Source organism: Lagenorhynchus albirostris, chromosome 17 (assembly GCF_949774975.1).
Source record: "Lagenorhynchus albirostris chromosome 17, mLagAlb1.1, whole genome shotgun sequence".
Lineage (NCBI taxonomy): Eukaryota > Metazoa > Chordata > Mammalia > Artiodactyla > Delphinidae > Lagenorhynchus > Lagenorhynchus albirostris.
In genome coordinates, this window is record NC_083111.1 from 76,550,983 (window position 1) to 76,566,655 (window position 15,673).

Below are 15,673 nucleotides of genomic sequence, written 5' to 3' on the forward strand. Positions count from 1 at the left end.
AAGTCCATAGTTTAATATTAGGGTTCACTCTTGGCATTGTACTTTCTGTGTGTTTGGACAAATGAATAATGGCATGTATCAGTTAGTATGGTAGTATACAGAGTGGTTTCAGTACCATAAAAATACCCTGTGTTCTGACTATTCATCCCTCCTGTACCTGCAGCAGACTGTCTGCAATATGATGTGAATAATGATGCCATAGAAAAATAATATTGTGATTGGAAACGACCTTAGTTATCAGCTGGAGAAGTAGGTTTTTGCCACTTTGAAGTCATGGGTCCAGTTGAGAATATGATATGAGTTACGGACCCTTTTATTTTAAAGAAAGCATATAAAGACAAAATGTTGTAAATATGTTTGGGATTTGTCATAACTTTCTGGACCCCTTTGTTGGCTCAAGGCCACCATTTTACTCAGAATGAAATCGCTTAATGTCTGGTTACTGTTACATTGTTTTTGATCCTGGCTTCAGTGCCACTTTACTCTGTCATTTTTTCCCCCTTCTTGAAAAGAATGGACTTACAGAAGATGCAGAGGACTTTGACAAAAAATACTAAGTGATGAATCAACAGTGTAAGCTTTTTGTCCTAGAAATGATGTGTTGCTTTAAAAAAGTGTCACATCCAGGATTATTTCTTGCAGAATCTTAAAAGTCATGTCCTTCTTGCGTGGGACACAGCATGCATGATTGACAGCAAGGACAACCCGTGGTTAGGTTTCTCTTGAATTGCAAGAAACAGGGCAGTTTCACTCAGACACACCTTTTCCCAAAATGCTATTCTGATTGCAAACCAAGAAAGGTCTTAGACGTTTATTGAATGGGACCCCACCAGAGACTTGTTTCCGCGTGTTTGTGGAACATTCTGAGGCCTCAGGAAAGATGAGGAATCAGGTAGGCCATCTTTGGGATCAGAGATATCCTTCTCAGTGCTGTGGTTAGACAGAGTAGCAGCTGGGACCTGGAGATGCTGCAAGCTTCTCCTCAGAAGCAGGGACAACGTGACTGGGAGCCTGGCAGGGGAGGATGAAAATGAATGCAGATCTATCACAAGTCAGCACCAGCACTTGCCTGTCTGTCTTGCCCCTCCCCAAGAGCTCATGTCAGGGATCTGGGCAGGATTCTTTGGAATAAGACAGAGTGACTTAGAATTCTGACTCTACTCCTTGTAAGTTATGTGACTTTGCATGTGTTATTTTTCCTCTTTGAGCATCACTTCCCTTTTGTGTAAAAGGAGCATAATAAATTGTAAGGACTTGGAAGATCAGAAATACTGCATTAATAAAAGGAACGTAGTAGATGCTCAGTAAGCGATAGCTATTTACATTAAACGTATCTCATAATGGAGAGTAAATTGAGGTAGAAATCTGTGCATCTGTCTTACTTTGAACCAGCTCAAAAGCCATCTCTCTGAACCATTCCCAAAGCCCCATCTTCCTGCAAGCAGTGAGTCCTTTCCGTCTCTTTGCTTTCATACTACTTTGCACACACTTATATTTATTGAGCAAAACTCTATTATGTCCTAACAGTGTTAGGTCTGAGGCATAAAAAATAGACCCTGCTCCTGAGTAGCTGGGAGTCAAGAGAAAGAGCTCAGTGATTATGTAATTACAGAAGTGCACATTCACACAGCCCATCAAGACCTGCATCATTACCTTTATTTAGAGATGAGGGCCCTGAGGCTCCATATGGTTAAGTAATTTGCCAAAGGACATGCTGGTCATAAACTGGTGGATCACAACCCATGTGCTTTCCCCAGTAGTGGTATGTTCTGTCTGCTAAATTCTGATCCATCTGAATCCTCCAAGATGTGTATCTTCTTCCCACACTTTCCTCTCTTTTATTACTTACCATGGTTTATACTTACTGCATACCTTCTATGTTCTAAGCTCTTTTCTAAATGCTCTTCATATTGTATCAGTTTTCTATTGCTGCTATCAACAAATTACCACAAAATTTGGGCTTAAAACAATACAGATTTATTATCTTATGCTCTGGAGGTTAGAAATCAAAAATGTGTCTTACTGGTATCAGGAGGGTTGCATTCCTTCTGGATGCTCCAGGAGAGAGTTCATTCCCTTTTCCATCTTGAAAAGCTGCCTGTGTTCTGTTCCTCATGGCCCCATTGTCCATCTTCAAGGCTATGAGAGTAGCATCTTCCTGCTTCTCTTTTTGACTTCTGCTTTCATCATCACACATCCTTCTCTGACTCTGAAATTACTTCCTGCCTCCTAACGACCCTTGTGACCACATTTGGCACACTCAAATTATGCAGGATACCTTCCTGTCTTAAAATTCTTAACTGAATCACATTTGCGAAGTTCCTTTTGCTACATAAAGTAACATATGCATTGGTTCCAGAGATTAAGGTGTGGACATCTTTTGGGGGAGCCATCATTCTGTTCAACACCCATGTATTTTACCTCATCTAGTCCTCACACCAGCCCTGTTAGGCAGGTATGTTTGTTTTCTCCATCGCTCATATCAGGGGACTGAGATATAGAGATATCAGTAAATGTTCTAAGGTCATCAAGACATTAATCTGCAGGAGCAAGATCCAGCCTGGTTACTCTGATCCTGAAGCCTGGGCTCTTAACCATTACACCTAATTCTTTGCAGTTAGTGTCCCAAATGCTTGTCTTTTTCACCAAACTCCAAGCTTCTTAAGGAGAGGGACTGTGCCTTATGCCATTGCTCTGTGGTGAAGATACATTTCTTAATCAGTGGACAATGGAGGTTAAAAAAAAATGAGAAGCAAAAAGAGGAGGGAAACAATAAAAAATAAACAAAACAAAAACAAACAAAATTCTGTGACTTTAGTTTGTTTCAGAAAAGGGTGATGAGCCAGAAACTTGCCCAGAAATAAAACCAGATGGAAATCGTCCAATGACTGCCTCAGCAACTTCCCACATACATTTTGGCTTAACGTGGTCAAATGAACCAAAAAGACATGGAACGATAATACTTTGAGTCTCAGAAGCAACCATAGAAAAACTTTTTAGAAAAAATTTTTGGGCCCTATGCTCAACCGAGGGAGATAGGTGCACAAACAGCTCTGCCATCTGCCTGTAGAAGGAACACGTCGCTCAGCCCATCGCCCTTGAGTGCTGCAGTCTGCAGTCCCCCACACCCAATTTCTCAGTTATCACAGTCTTCCACATCATTTATAGAACTTCCCCTCAACAGCACACACATCTTCCTATGTTCTTGGATATGAAAAATCTCCCTTAATAGGTGTTTTTGACACCTTTCCTGTTGCCTGTGCCGTGTCACGATCAGAAGGTATGTTGCCCATTGGTCCCTGACCTGACCTAGAAGAGTGACTTTCATTTATCTGCACCATCCCTTTATTTTATCCAAACAAAATCTGACAGGAAACCTCAATGTGTAAAATATTTAGATTCTTTTGTTGAAATGGGGAAAGGAAGCCTGAAATCTGCTATATTCTCTTTGACTCCTGCTACAGTGACTACCCTCTCCCTTCAAACATATCTCACCATGTCTGTTTCCTCGAGAGCTCATCATGAATCTTGCCTTTCCAAGGAGTAGAATTTGAGAACCATCGGCAGGAATCCAACAGCAAAATCTGATTTAACCAGCTTGTTATTGATTTACTTAAGAATTTTTAGCAGCAACAACTTGGGTGGCTAGTTCTGTAACAAAACCCAGTACAAGTTTCAGACATTCCACATCCTGGCTGCTCCTCTCTGCAGTTCCAGCACCCTCTGATCTCTGCTTGTTCTGAGTGTTTTCCCTGCTCTCAGGCACATAATGCCCTGCGTGGTTTCAAGGGCTAAATACAATTAAGTACATAAGAGGCAATTCCACTGTTTTCAGAATTGGGGCCTGGTACACCACATGTGGAAGTTCTACTCTCTGTTCCCTGGCCACTTGCTGCTGTAAACAGCATCATCAAATTGGGGACTGGCTTATTTGATGGTTCTTATAGTCAAGAACATGTCAGTGAGTGACATGTATGGCTCTGATTCAGTGGAGGTTGAGGGGAAGTCATACTGAACGGCAACCTGTGTCTACAGATGAGTTCAACAATGTTCTTTCAGGTTTGAGCAGCTGGGAGAGTGTGAGGCACTCGATTCTTCTCCACCACTCCAGGCTGCTTACCTGGGTCACACTGAGAAACTCTGGAAGGCTCCGTCTTCTCCAGGACGTTCATCAGGTAGGAGGGCTAAGAGGCTGAAATTTTTTAATTAATTGATTGATTTGAAATTTTAGATGGAACGAATGTTGAGAATTATTATGTGATGTTTTCTGCACTGACAAATTTTGGTCAAGTAACACATCGTTGTTGCAGGAATATTTTGCACTGCAGTGGAGAACAGCTGTCAGCATGGTCTCTGGCCATGAAATACTCAGGAAACAAAGGGGAAGATGGTAAAATGATTTTAATTCAGGCAGTTGCCATCTTACCATATAATAGAGCCTATGAAGAAATTCCTAAAAATATAACATAGGCTGATTTTCAGTGTTTTGTTTCATCCTACATACACTGGTCTGCTAGACGATAGGCATTATAGAGATCAAAAGTTGGAAAAAAAGCCTTAAAAAGATTACAGTTTCATAAAGGAGAGAAGGTATAAACCCAAGTAGTGGAAATCTAATAAAATGTAGAGTCACCATTTAGGGAATTGTTCTGTAAACACAGAAGCCAAATCTCACTATAGTTGAATGCTTTGTCCAAGGTATTACAGATCATTTGTGCATTAATGGTGTTGTCAGAGGCTAAATTTCAACTGTCAAAGGTACGTTTTTTCTGTTACTCAACTACAGTATATTAGCCCAAGAGCTTTTGGTGGCAAGTATCAGAGAGTCAAGTTGAACAAATGGAATGTGAAATGGGCAAAAACATTAGCTTGTGCAAATGAAACAGAAGTCACAAATAGCTTCAGGTATGGCTTAATCCACGTGTTCAAAGGATGGAATTTGGAGATTTTATCTTCATACTTAGGCAAGATCTTTCCAAATCAGTGGCACATGAGGCTACAGGAGCTTCTAGGAATAATATCCTTCTTACAATAGAAATTCAGAGGAGCAGAAAAAGAGTGGTTTATTTTCATGGTGTCATCAAAATTTCTAGGAATGCTTGTGATTGGCCCGGCTAAGGCTATGCAGCCAGAAAAAATTCATATTCTGACGAATTTAGATTATGTGTCCAGCCCTGTGATGGGGTTGAGAAGCCAATCAGTTGAAAGTCTTAGAGGGGGAGGGGAAGAACTGGTGCGATTCCCCGAAGCAAAAAGACCTGAGAAGACTATTACAAGCCCCTGGTTTTAAAAACAAACAAAGAAACAAACATCAACCACTATGAAACAAGAAGTACCTTGCAGATAAATGTTAGCCTGAAAGGAACATGAGGCCATTTACATCAACTCTCTTACTTACTAGAAGAAGCTGCTGATGACCAGAGAGGTAAATGGGCTTCTGTAAATGGGCTCAGCTCTGGCTAGTGGCTGGATATGCACCACAGTTTAGGTCAGAATTGTTTCATTACACCTTGCCATTTCTCTAGGCATAATTGCTATTATTTGCCTAAGGGATATCATGGGCTGTCTGACACCTAAGGAACTCTCATGGTTCGCAAGAAGAACCTGTCTTTGCTTCCTTAGTATACTTGTGTGCTTGCACATACCAGCTGTCCGAGCTGAAAGGAGAATAAAATTGCACAATCCCTCTTCAGATTAAGCCATTTCATATTGTTATCATAAAGTAGCCCCATTTCTGCCACTGCTGGGGACCGAAACTAAATTATGTGTATGCATGTGTCTTTAGTCACTGGAATCACAAAAGAAAATGATCTGCTGACCTTTGAGAAATTCTTCCAGTGAGGAGCAATTATCTTTCTTGTTTGTTTAATTTTGCTTTAGAGAAAGTGATGGCTCTTACAAACTGTTAGAACCAGTGGGAAGTTTCTCATCCTGGAGTGAGACTGTGAACATGAATTCATTTCACACCTGCATTTATCAGGACCACCCTTTGCATGTATTCTCTGGTTTTCCTCCCCTACTGGTCAAAAGGGCTATCTTTTCTCCATACATTGCTTCTCAGTGTACTGTTTCTGCCTGTGATTGGCAACACTCAAACCCCAGTGCTTCAAACCCTAACCCTGATAGTAATAACATCTCACACGTGTGTTGCATTTAGCACTTGACATATATTAGCTCATTTAATCTTCCCAGCAATCATATGAAGTAGGTTCTATTATTATGTCCTGTGTTATATAGATGTAAAAATTGAAACACATATAATTGAATAACTTGTCCAAAATCACACAGCTAGTAAGTGACAGAGCTAAGATTTAAACCCAGGCAGCAATGTTAGTGTCTGTACCTCCTATGATATACTGTTTTAAATGGCTATAAAGATCGCATCTAAGAAATGTAGTTGGGAGCAAGAATCTGTTGCATTTGGACAGCATTTCTCATTGAACAAAGTTTTCATTGCCTATTGCCTGTCTGGGAAGAGATTACTTGGAGAAGGAGAACAGTAAAGTGGTTTAATATCCTGACTCTACACGGATGGACCGAGAGGTGATCCTACTAAGTGAACAAAGTCAGAAAGAGAAAGACAAATACCATATGATATCACTTGAATGTGAATCTAAAATATGACACAAATGAACTTGTCTATGAAACAGAAACAGGCTCACAGGCATAGAGAACAGGCTTGTGGTTGCCAAAGGGGAGGGGGTGTAGAGGAGGGATGGACTGAGAGTTTGGGATTAGCAGATGCAAACTATTACATATAGAATGGATAGGGACTTCTCTGGTGGTCCAGTGGTTAAGACTGTGCTTCTACTGCAGGGGCATGGGTTTGGTCCCTGGTTGTGGAACGAAGATCCCACGTTCCATGCAGCGTGGCCAAAAAAAAAAAAAAAAATAGAATGGATAAACAACAAGGTCCTACTGTATAGCATAAGGAACTATACACAATATCCTATGATAAACCACAATGGAAAAGAATATGAAAAAGAGTGTGTACATATGTATAACGGAATCGCTTTGCTGTACAGCAGAAATTAACACATTATAAATCAACTATTCTTCAATAAAATAAAATTTTAAAAATTTGTAAAAAATTAAAAAAAAATTAAAACTCAAAAGAAAAAAAAAAAGAACCCTGACTCTAGAGTCAGACATATCTGTTTTAGAATCCCGCTCTTGCAATTTCTCAGAGAGGTCTGGAGCATGTGAGCCTCCACTTATGAAAAATGCAAATATCCTAATTATAGTAATATTTCTAGGATATATGTCCCTTGTTAGATTGTCTGAATGCAGTTTTCCTTCCCTTGTGGTAAAAGTTCTCATTGGGTAGTATATTGTTGGGAAATAAACTTCTACCCCCCGATTCCCTAGCAATCACAGTCTGGACAAAGTCTAGAGCTAGCCAGTTCAGTTATGATGCTATATCTGATACTTATTACAACATTGCAAGATAGATATTAATGCCCCCATTGTACTGATGAGTAAAATAAAGCCTAGAGAATCTAAGTGATACCTGTATGCCAAGCTTAGACTTTGCTAAATGGAATTATAGGACTCATATCCATATCTGCCTGCCTCCAGTGGCTGGGCTTTTCATCATTTCATGTTTCCTTAGTTGCCTTATTGGAGTTACGTGTGGGACATTTACGGTATTAACTTACTTTCAACTCTGAGCCTAAAGTGGAGGGGGCATCCCTAGAAAGGGTTAGATGCCTGATCCCAATTCATGTTATAGATATCTATTTAGAATAAATATTGCAACTAATATAATTATAATTTTTGTAATTTTGGTGATACTGTAATTACTTGTTTACATATCTTTACTACCACTAAAATGTAAATTTTTTAGGGCCATGGCTGTTTCTTATTCATTTCCTTATCACCAGCAAACAACAAAATGCACAGCCTGGAATACATATTTATTGAATTCACTAATCATTACTCATCCTATCTAACAAAAAATATTATTTTAAAGAGGGAAAGCACCTTTAAACTGAGGTAAAGTACCAGATAGCCAGATGTTATCAGAAGTATAGAGACAAGTTGCTAGAACTTGTTCATCTTGCATAACTGAAACAATACCCATGTGTTGTCACGAGGATCAGGCACAGAATCTTTTTTATTTTTTTTCCACTTGGTTTTTAAAAAAAAAAAATTTTTATATCTTTATTGGAGTATAATTGCTTTACAATGGTGTGTTAGTTTCTGCTTTATAACAAAGTGAATCAGTTATACATATGTTCCCATATCTCTTCCCTCTTGCGTCTCCCTCCCCACCACCCTCCCTATCCCACCCCTCTAGGTGGTCACAAAGCACCGAGCTGATCTCCCTGTGCTATGCGGCTGCTTCCCACTAGCTGTCTATTTTACATTTGGTAGTGTATATATGTCCATGCCACTCTCTCACTTTGTCACAGCTTACCCTTCCCCCTCCTCATATCCTCAAGTCCATTCTCTAGTAGGTCTGAGACACAGCATCTTAAGGCACTTAATAAAGTGGCACAAACTGGATATTCAGTAAAGACTGACATCAAAAAGTATGAAGAACCATATATCTGGCTTGTTAGAGAGATGGAAGTTCAGAAAATTGATCTATGTCATCTCATTTTTTTCATATTTCTTTATAACTTGTGGATCTTAAAGATTGATGTAAAGAGTGTCACTGCCTCATACTAGGCAATTCAACATAAATAAAACATTTTTAGACTTAGAATTTAAGGTGCTTGATTAACAACAGGCATTTGGTGCCCCTTTTAGGACCCCTATAAAATTGTAGTAAAACTCCATTTTAAAAAAGTAGTATCTCATAAGGCCCAAGGTAATATGGGAGGAGATAGTAACACACAAGTAATTGCAGCAAGTTTCAAAAAGGTAAAGTTAGAGAGGAAGTTATAACATAGAGACTTCATAGGGGTATTCTCTTAAAATATGAAGCAGTTCCCCTGAGAGCACTCCAGAGGAAAACCAAACACCCTGGGCTATGAGCTGGTTTTGAAACATGTGGTGGAAAAGTGGGGTGGGGAGTAGTGGCTATCAGTTGTGATTCTCTATACAGATTACTTAAACCCCCAGTTTCCCAAACCTACTCTTCACAGCCAGCACGCAGCTTAGCAATTTCACCTGCATCCTCAAGAATTACATTGGAGATACTTTTCTTGAAAAGTTGAAATGATCCAGTGAAAATACCCTGAGGTGCTGATATTTGGAGATTCACAAAGAAAGAGGCTCTAGCAGTCTGACCAACTTTAATTTAAGCCACAAGGAGAAAAGACCTGCCCTGTCTTGTAGTGTCCCAGGATCAAGTGTTCCATCCTTACCAGAGTCCAGTAACACACCAAGCACCGTTTCTAAAAGGGCGTAACATTTTCTTGTTGTTGATGGAATGGGCTTCCTTCAGAATCCCAGGGACCTGCACTGGGATTTGTCCACTGAGGTTTAACATAAACTCCATACTACATCTCTTCTCACTGCTGACAGCTTCACCACCAGGGTCAACCACATTCTGTTCATTAGAAGAGAGTCTCTAAGTCTCTATTTCATCAGGATCAGTAAAGACAACATACAATACTCAGCTGTGTACTGCAAAGTGTTCTGTGTGTGTCAGAATTAAATTTGCCTGCCGAACAACTCCAGGGGAGGGAAGTAGGCTTCACCTTTTGCAGGTAGGATTGTTAAAGAACCGTGGACACAGCTTAAAACCATCACACACACTAGAGTGTAAAACCTAAAGTGATGCTTCAGATATCTGGACTTGTGGTCTAGGTATCTCTACCACAAAGAAGAGCATCACCAGGAGATACTGTGTGGATTTACCTTGGTTTTAGTGTGCTGTGAAAAACAAATAATAGAATCAATTGAAAAGTGCCTGTCAAGGGTTCAAAGAAAACCTTTCATTTACCCTAATGGCTTGTATACCAGAAAGAAATCTGTTGCTGTTCTCTCTGTAACGTTGTGCTTACAGGTCCTAGATTTACTACTCCAGATTCTGTCAGTGGAATTTAAGGGAAACTAAAATAATATGAAGAGAGATACAAACTCTTAAACCTTAAGTGTCCTTCAGTAACTGATGTACTATCTTAAGCAAGTTATCTTAAAATGTACACCAAAGATAGTAGTATGTATAAAAATGGATTGAAAAGGCTCATTTTAAATTGTTCAATACAAAACTCTAGCAAAAATAAATATTTTAAAATTTAGTTTTTAAGTGAAAGACTTCTCAGAGGTTTTAATATTTTAATTACACTTTGAATTTTCATGAACACAATATAGATTCCATATTTTACAAATGTATTTGACTCTGGAACATTATTTTTGTAGAAAATTTATTTTAAATGTTTGAGGAATTCTGGTTTGAGTATGAGACTATCCTGAATTTGAAAACAGTTTACAAGCTGGCGTATCAGTCTTACTTTGCATGAATGCCTTTTCGCTGGCTTGCCCCGTGCAGATACTAATGGCTCTCACAACAGTGGTTGCTGAACTCTACTTTTCACTTATTCCAAATATGGACTGGTCTCTGGAGATATTTTAATGTGCAACCATAACTGATACTTTTTAAATAAATGGCTCATGAATTTAACTTTTTCAAGATATCCCATGATCTGGTTGTAAAATAGCCTAACTTTTAATAATTCAGAGTTCTATAACTGAGCAAGACAGAATAAAAGGAGTAAAAAGAAAACTGGAATTGGAGTTAGAAGACAAAAGTTAGAGACCCATCTCTGCTCATATTAGTTTATGATTGTTTCATTTAACTTTCTTAGTCTAATTTTTCTTTTCTGGAGAACAGCCTCATTAATCTCCACTCTGCCTATCTCATCAGAATCAAGGGAGATAATGCACAAAACTGTGAACTGTCAAGTGTTCGGTATGTGTCCAAAGTTAACAGTTGCCTGTTGGGACTATGTATTGAACAGTTCTTTGCACTTAGGCAGCATCATTAATAGAATAAGACGTGAAACACAGCTCATAAGTGGATACAGAACCTCACTTCCCATGTGGACCAGACACCCGTGGTGAAAAATTTCTTTAGCAATGTCTCAGGCTTAAAGTATTGAAAGATGTGTTGGTGGATTTTGTGGAATAAGCCAAGAATTAAATTCCTTACACTGGGGCTGAAGGCTAGAAAGAGTTTGATATCAGGCTCCCCTTTTGTTTGGCTCAAGGGATAATGGGTATCTCTATAGAGAACAGTGAAGAAATCACATGCCATTCAATAACTGCCAATTCTGTCCAGATGCCTCTCTTTCAGAAATGTCAGCTAGGAAGACTGTATATTCTGACTTTTTTTTTCAGAAGACATCTGAAGCAGGGCTTAGATTTCTGGGAGAAAAATTATCTGGCAAGGTATAGATATAGGGGACTTCCCTGGTGGCACAGTGGTTACGAATCTGCCTGCCAGTGCAGGGGACATGGCTTTGATCCCTGGCCCGGGAAGATCCCACATGCCGATGAGCAACTAAGCCTGTGTGCCACAACTACTAACCCTGTACTCTAGAGCCCACGAGCCACAACTAGTGAGCCCATGCACTGCAACTACTGAAGCCTGCATGCTCTAGGGCCTGCGTGCCACAACTGCTGAGCTCATATGCTGCAACTACTGAAGCCCGTGCACTTAGAGCCCGTGTTCCATAACAAGAGAACCCACCACAATGAGAAGCCTGTGCACCACAATGAAGAGTAGCCCCCGCTCGCTGCAACTAGAGAAAGCCCACGCACAGCAACAAAGACCCAACACAGCCAGAATAAATAAATAAATAAATAATAAAAACCTTTCTTTGGTTTAATAAAAGAAAATTATAAAAAAAAGATACAGGTAGAGATGTAGATATAGAAAAAATCTGACATAAATGAAGAAATTAAGGATTCCCATCAGGTAAAAAATATATGTACTGTATATGTAATAATGTGATCTATACGTAGAGAAGTGTAAGTTTGAATCTCAAATCTACCACTTATAAGTACTATGACCTTGGATAAATTATTTTAACTTTTTGAATATCAGTTTTCTTAGGTGTAAAATTGGTTAAAATTATATTACCACTCACAGCATTGTTGAGAATACTAAGTAAGACAACACACATAAACTGCCTGGCACCACGTCTAAATCATAGGAAACCTGAAGCCACAGTTAGCAATTAGTAGTAGTCAAAGTATCTGTGGTATTGTGTGCACTGCTGATTAAAACATAGCATTTGCTTTCAAGGAAGAGAAAGACGTCAGCCAGTGTCTCTGTATGAATTAGTCTCATTTCCAATGGGATATCTTGCAGAGAGTGGGAAATATGCATTAAGACAGACCTGGGTGACCTTGGGAAATATTTGTTTGCATTCACTCTACAAAAGCTTATTGAGTCAAACACTATGGTAGCCACAGGGGCTACTACGACATATAAAATGTGATACATGACCTACCAGGGGCTCACAATCTAGGGAAGGAAATAGATGAATATCCACAGCAGGATAAGAGTAGAGGATCATATAATTTATCATCCTAACCATGTACTTTTGAGTATGTAAGTGGGGCATTATAAAAAACTCTACCAGGACAAAAACCATATGGCAAGTTGGTCCTCAGCAAACCAAAACTTAGTATAAACCTAGGCAGATGGTAGGAGATCTCTACAAGTACCATGGGAACTCAGAAAATGAAGGGATCAACTCAGTGTGGACGGTGACTCTGAAAAAGTTTATACTGCTTTTAAGAGTTCACTAGGCAGAAAAGAGGATGGGAGCCAGCATATGGAATGGCACAAAGATGTGATAGTGCATAGCATGTGTCAGCATCCACAAGTAGTGTCAAGTGACTGGAGCATAGTATAAATGAAGGAAAGTGGCAAGACATTATCAGAAGGTACTTAGCAAAAAAATATCTTCAAGAACTAAAGTGAGCATTGCTAACAACACAAAATCAGTAAAGGCAGGGAGATGCTCACCGTGACCCTTGAAATAAGTCTTTTAGATGACTGACTACACTTCCCAGCATCATCTCTGTATGTTGGCATGAGAGCTCAGTGCTCGCTGCTGCAGGATATTGAAGAAAACATAAGGTTGACATTTGTATCCCATGGCATTTTGCAGATTCTGAAAGAGCCCACGGGCTCACATTGCGTTCTCTTCCCAGTAGTAATGCAGTTGCATGAGACAGCTGGACTCCCCATCACACTCACGTTTTCACATAGTTGAGGTGACATGCACAGGCTTACCTCATGTTGCTTCTTCACAATAGTAAAGGTATTGATGTCTCCTCTGAGAACTGAGAATGAAACATCTGTCAGCAGTGTGCAGGGATCCAGATAAGAGAACTGGAGAGGGAAGTTTATTAAAGAAAAACAAAAGAACAACTAAGAAACAAAAAAGGATAGAAAAATCAACTTCTAAAGAACTTCTGCTTCTCTCTTCTCTGTAGGGGCTTCCCTAACCCTTGGTAAGATTCAAAAGCAGGTTGATTCAGTCTTTCCATCTATAGAATCTCCATGTAGACCCAAGGTTGAGAACCAGATTCACAGCTTACCTGAAGGGAGAGATGATAATATTATTTAACATATTGGAAACTTAGCATCCTCACATGTAAATTAGGGCTAATTATGTGCATGTTATGGACTTGATTTGTAAATTATCTGAAATAGCATATATAAAGCAGTTAGCCGAATATGTGGTGTGCATCATATATGCTTAAGGCCTTTGTTTGATCTTCTTCCCCCTGCTGTGCCCCACAGTTGGTGACTTATGCCTGGCCATCCACCTTTGGGAACGCAGTGCCCTCATGGTTCTTCGTGAATATCTCTTGATCAAAACCTGCTTTCTTATCCCTTATAAGACCAAAGTGAAGATGATTAAATGCTGCATAGAGAAGCAACATTGTATAATAGAAATTCACCCTGACCTATTATTCAGAAGTTCTGGGTTTAGGTCTTGGATCTGCTGCTGAATAATTGGGGGCCATAGGCAAGTCATGCCATCTTTCTGATTCTCAGATCCCTCATCTATTAAGTGAAGATAGTAAATTAGAACAGTATTCCCCAAGAGGTTTGTTGGAGACTGCTGTCTGAGTTTTTTCTCTGTATTTGGTGAAGACATCAATAGTTGTATGGTTTTTTAAAATATATAACATAGAATTTTCTTTTAAAAATACTTTTGGAGAATATTAGATTAAAGAAGACATCTCTGTTTCCTCTTTGGAAATCCCTTTGGCATTGCTTTACGAGCCATAAAGAAAAAGAGAGTCTCTTAGTCTCTTAGACTTGTTCTCCTCATTGGTATCTATCAATAAATGACTTTCAGAGGATTCAAGAATCCAAGGTTGTCAGTGGAGAGAAAATCATCACTTGGTTTGGGGTAGCTACGTACCAGAGAATGAATCATGCCCTTGAGGCACATCTTCTGTTGGGGAGTCTCCCTCTTTTGATCCAGATCCTTCTCTGCTGGCCTCCATGGGGTACTGTGTGGTAGGGCAGTGTTCTTCCTAAAGATTCTGACCATAAGGGTGTATCATTATTTTTAATTGCTTGATAATGTATGACCGAAAGATAAAGTTCTGAAGTAAGAAATTGTCAGCGGAGATAGAGAAAAGGAGATTTTTAAGTTTTAAAGAGTAGGACAAGGTAAACAAGGTAATACGCGTGGCTTCCAGCTGCCCATGATAAAAAGCTACATAGAGGTAGCGCCAAAAAAAAAAAAGAGAGAAAGAAATGTTGAGTCCAGTTTTTGATCACATTGCTCAATTTTTATCAATCACATGCAGGAATGTTGGGACCCTGATAGTCCCATCATAATACATTTCCACAGATATGGTAGACAAATAACTTGGTTATGCCTTCCTCATGTAAACCAGCATCTTCAAGATAGGGTCTCTTTCACTGGGTCCTCATGTTGATAACTCCCAGGGCATTTGCTATCAATCTGTTACTAAGAAATTGCCCCACGACAGAGCCAAATCCTCTCACTTCATTCCTCCGTTCATGCCTTCTCTTTAGTCCCTAAATTTTGGGCTGTTTTGGACAATTCCATTTTGGGATAGAAAAGGAGAGGTGAAAACTTTAGGGACAGCTATAAATCTGAGACAGTTCCAAAAGTGAGAGTTATAGCATGTACTGGAAGGTTTCCCCTGGGGTATTGATGACGAACAGACACCAGAAGAAAAGTGGGCTGTACATCAAAGCTACCAAGTGTAAGTTTGGCAGAAAATGCCCACATGATGTGTCACAGATACAGTGATCCCATGTCCCCTGCATTAGACTCTTCTGGTTCCAGTGAAACAAGAGATGTTGACAAGGTCTTTTCAAATGACGGCCTCTAGATCACACAGTGTATGCAGCTAGACTTTGATGTTGCACACTCTTTATCTCCATGGCATGATAATAAGTTCCCTGTCCACTACCATAAAACAGCATGGTGGAGGAGACCTGTAAAAAGGACGGTATCTTTCTGTAAGTACATAACAGATAAGTGCCCTCGTGGTTCTCTCTGATGTGTGTGAGGAGCTGTCTGGTTCCATTGTCACATTCTAGCTTAGGTGTTGGGCTGCAATCCAGTGCTTCTCAGAGCTGGTTTTCCAGTCTACCACTTCACCTACAGGGCAAACAGAAGGGAAGGAAACCAAAATATATTGAGAGTCTATGGTAAACAAGGTACTGCTCAATACCTAAAGCCTTGTACTTACCTTCCAAGAGAGTTAC